General features: G+C 33.3%; 1 long non-coding RNA gene across 1 annotated transcript; it reads right to left on the reverse strand.

The window, feature by feature from the left end:
* Positions 1–2,554: 2,554 nt before the first annotated feature.
* On the reverse strand, positions 2,555–4,328 carry LOC107713411 (uncharacterized). Its single transcript, XR_001636885.1, has 2 exons — positions 4,181–4,328; positions 2,555–4,069 (listed from the first exon to the last, which is right to left on the reverse strand). It is a non-coding gene; the product is annotated as an uncharacterized LOC107713411 (long non-coding RNA).
* Positions 4,329–4,771: the final 443 nt, after the last annotated feature.

Consider the following 4,771-nt stretch of genomic DNA (forward strand, 5'->3'; position numbering starts at 1 on the left):
ATCCTCTACAGAATCAAAGTATCCTAGTACAGAATCAAAGAAAAACCTGGACAGCACAAATAAAGACAAAACAGATGAGACGACGCAAGTTCGTAAGTAAAACTGGATGCATTGAGAGCGTTATAAAATTTTTAAGCAGTGAGTTTTAAAAAACATTTTAAAAAATTGTGCTTTCTTCCCATCTTCCCCTTTTCCAGCTGTAATCTACTGGATTATGAGTGCTGGACTGCTTGTGTATGCAGCTCTGCTGGTTTCTACTCTGGTTACGCTTACCATCCAGAAACACACCGATTTCTAAAAGCAGGACATGTTTGGCACCAAGGGGTCAAAGTGCAATGAATTTCACAGATGATGTCATGTAGCAATACATATGACTATACATATGAACATTTGGGCTGCTCTACATGAGAATGTTGACTGTATCTGCATGTAATTCATTCTTGGGGGGTTCTTTTATTTTGCATTAATGCTCTCAGTCAGTCACGCTGTAAAGGGAGCACTCTTTGCTCACTTTCTCTATACAATCCATTCACAATTTAAAGAAAAGTTTTGTTTATGTAGAGGACCAATGTCCATGTACAAGTTGCTAAGTTGCAGAAGTGACAAATGCATCAATTAGTGAAGTGAGTCTTTTAAATTGTTGCGCGAGTCACTCCTGAAATTGCTGTGATTGACCAGGAGTGTTTCTAGAATAAAAAATAGTGTTTTTATTGAACATTGATAAATTTAGTAAAAGTTCATTTTGATGCATTAAATGCTGAGCTACATGGCTAAATCAGTATGAAACTCTTTCATGCACTGATATTGTATTTCTGAAATACAGCTTATTTTATCTATTTCTTATGGCACTACCTTGATGAGCAGGAATAGTTTAATGTAGCACTTTGTTTAAAAAAATATTTTTTAAATTCCTTCAGTTTTATCCCTTGTAAAGTTTTGAAATGATTGTTTTGTAGAACAATACTGTATCACGCTCTTGAAATAAAACTGAGAGGTGTTGTTTAACATGTTTACATATATTTACAATGACATGATGAAGTGTCTTCATTGTCTTTAGAGAGTTTTTTCATGTCCACTGTTGCTTTTGACTGCTTCATCAGGGATTTGCATTATTCTTTGTAAATCTGCTTTGTACTGAGAAAAACTAAAACTGAACCACTTTTGTAAGAAATGTTTGTGTTGATATTTTGTTGTATGTACTTTTGTATGTGTAAGATTTGCATGCCCACATGAGAAATGCTCGTCTAGCTGTGTTATACACATCATATACTTTTAGCAGTATTATGTACATATAAGCTAAGTTTAAGAGAAAATAATGCCAACAGTTTTATGGCACATAAAGTTTGATTAAACAAAATGTTTTGAATGTAAAATGTGTTGTTGAGAGTTCTGATTAAATAAACAGCAGTGAAACTAAGAAATCACTCGTGTTGTGCATTTTCTGATCATTACCAATGCTTAACCTTAAACCATAACCGTAATTATGTTATATATCACACTTCAGAAAAATGACATTTGATCTTCAAACACATTTGATCTTCAATATCAAGAGCATTGTATGGGAAAAGAATATTACAGAGTGACAACAACAGTAGGACCAGGAATTTAAAGATAGAAATACTCCATTAAGAATAAAGTTGGCATTGTGGAAAGTAAGGGAAGAAACAGAGTAGAGGAGATGATCATGACCAGGCTAAGAATAGGACATCATGATTTGGATAGAACACTTCACATTAGCAGAAGAATCCAAGTGGTTTTTGCGACCATTGTCAAATATCAGAAACAGTAGAACATGTGCACATTATTTAGTGATATTACGCCTGATACGAGGCTTCGAATCTTGTGTTGAGAATGTCAGGAGGCCTACTTTCAGACGGAGCTCCATATCGAGGCTTGTTTCATTTTAGTGAAGTGACGTTTGAACTCTCCTAAATTTTCTTAAAGATAGAGGGTCAGAGCACAGTATATAGGTTTCTCTCTCTCTTTCTCTCTTTTTTTTGGTTTGCCAACCACCATTAACATCAAAGAAGAAGAAGTGAACTCTCTCGGCCACCGTAAACATCCAAACTACCGCTTAAAGAACACCTGTGTGTTTACCTGTCACCACTTCATAGACTTTCACCTGTGTTTTACTGTGTAAGTTTGCATGCTATTAATGGTATTTAATGGACGTAACATGAGTTAACAATGAACAGTTGTATTTTTAATTAACATTAACAAAAAGATTAATACTGTAATAAATAGTTATTCTCAGTTTATTGTTAGTTAAGTTAGTTAATGCATTAACTAATGGGACCTAATTGAAGTGTTGCTCTTTTTTTCATTATTTACTGTTTGAAGGGAATGTTTTTTACTTGTCTTTTTTCTCAGTTCTCTTTGTAAAATATCTTTCTTCTTCGCAGCCATTTTGAGACATTCATTCTCAATAAAAAGGTTCATCTGAACATCAGCAAGCTGAATTTCTCAGTTAAAAAAAAAACAGTTGTATTGTTGCTGTGTTGGTAGACATAATGTATTGTGTTCTTTCCAATAGGCTACTTTACTTAAGTAACTAGGTAACAATATTCATTTTCTGTATGTTTTACAATGAATGTAAACTGCATCATGTTTTACAGTTAAACTGGGCACAGTTTAAGTTTATTACAACAAAACAAATTACATTGTGAGGTAACATCAAATTACATCTCTTCATTCCAGGTGGTGAGTTAAAAAAAAGATCTGCACACAGTTTAACTACATTATTGTACATGTAGATATAGACAGTAGAAAAGAAAAATACAGAGGTAGGCACTGTGATCTACACAAACCATTTTTTGAAACATTCATTTATGGGTTCTACAAATTCACAAATATACAGAATCCCCACTAGCAGCAAAATATTGACTGGCAATTCTTTGCAAGGACAACAACAGTATTTTTCTTTTTTATGTAGCTGCATTAATGTGGTTTTTAGAATATTTTGTATTACTTTAAAAATACAGATGACACTTCATTGCACTTGAGATAATATGAGATAACTGTGAAACATTTCAATCTGATTCCTGTACATGCATACCACTGAAATGTCCTAAAAGGTCCAAGATGAGTATAACATATTTTAGTTTTTAGTGTAATTTATAAAATACATAATACAACTTTGTCTTATGAAATTTACTATTTTAAATTCCAATTAACTTGTCCACTGACCCGTCCTTCCTTTTCTCCTGACTCTCTTTCTTCCTTAGTGAATTCTGAAATACATTGTTTATCGTTATAGTGACTGGATCAGTTCGCCAATAAAAATATACATTATATTAATCTTATGTGCTACATGTCTAGGGATTGTTTTATGACAGGTAAATTCAGTGTGCCAATGGCAATGCACTGTTGGTTAATGAGACCACCTCAAGGCTGTGTTCACATTAATTTTTTTTTTTACAAATTTGATTCAAAATATAAAATACCAGGTCGAAATATATCACATTTACAATATACACAATTGTATTTCATTTACCCAAGTTCAGTATGACATGCCTCTTTTATATCATCACATGCGTTTTTTTTTTTTTTAAATGAAAGAATAAAGAATAAAGCTGATTAGGTTTAAATGTCCCACTTTAACAGCATTCACAGGCAAGGAGCACAAAGTTGAGGAGGAATGTCAGAGAATGTCATTGCTTGCTGGATAATGTGGATTTGCTGTATGTAACCTTGTCAGTTACCAGGAAATCTACAGCACCTGATGAAGCCACTCTGATCAAATCTCCTCAGCTAACTGAAGAAGTATGTACTGTCTTTCATTTATAAACTTGAGCAGACACGGATAAATATTTTCTAATTAAATGTTGTTTACAAGACATATGAATGCATTTTGAAAGAGCAGAAGATCAAGATGAATTTGAACAGGATTCATGTCATTTTACACAATAAGCCCATGGCTTGATAGGCAAAAAGCCCTGTAATGACATTGATTGTACCAAACTTTTTCTCTGTTTTCCACCTTGCAACTGCATATTGATGCATTTTCTTGAAATCTTTGTTTTGTGCTTGAAGTGAACTCCTCTGAAACCACTTGTTTTTGTTTATGAACCTGTTTTCCAAAAAAGGAGGGGTGGTTGCACTTTATTATCATTATTATTATTATTATACCATTTAAATGTATGGCAATAAATACATGTAAAAGAACGATCTGTAATCTTACGTTACGGCTCTGTGCGATTTCATTCATAGTGTTCAGCAAATCAAGCTCCAGAGATTCTCTGTACTCCATGTGCAATTTCTTCATTTCTTTGACATCTTCGCTTTCCATCATTTCAAGATATTCTTCCTCAGTCTGTGCAACAAACACAAGAATATGCATAAGCATTGAATATAATCAACAGTATGCATAAACATGCATTTTGCAAATCCCTAGATAATCACTATATCTAACCATCATAAGATATCTGGAATCTAGTATTCTAGTATTCAGAATGTTCAGAGTTATGGTTTAATCTTCTTACTTAGTTACTTATTATATTTTATTGATTGGCTGAGTGGCGTTCCAATACCATGCTGCGACTTTTCACTGATTGTGTCACTACACTTATCATTATTTGTATCTGTTTTATCAATCGTTCACCTGATTCAAAACAAATTCGACTGATTCAAAAATATGAATTCATTATTGAGTGTTGTCCGGTATCTTGCTTTGGCTTTGTTTGAAACTACTGTCGTTGGCAGAATAAAACCGGGAAAGTAATGGCCAACATTGTGTCTAAATTGTAAACCACTCAATATAAACGTCTTGTTC

The sequence above is a fragment of the Sinocyclocheilus rhinocerous genome, unplaced genomic scaffold (assembly GCF_001515625.1).
Source record: "Sinocyclocheilus rhinocerous isolate Xijiao unplaced genomic scaffold, SAMN03320098_v1.1 scaffold32773, whole genome shotgun sequence".
NCBI classification, from domain to species: Eukaryota; Metazoa; Chordata; class Actinopteri; order Cypriniformes; family Cyprinidae; genus Sinocyclocheilus; species Sinocyclocheilus rhinocerous.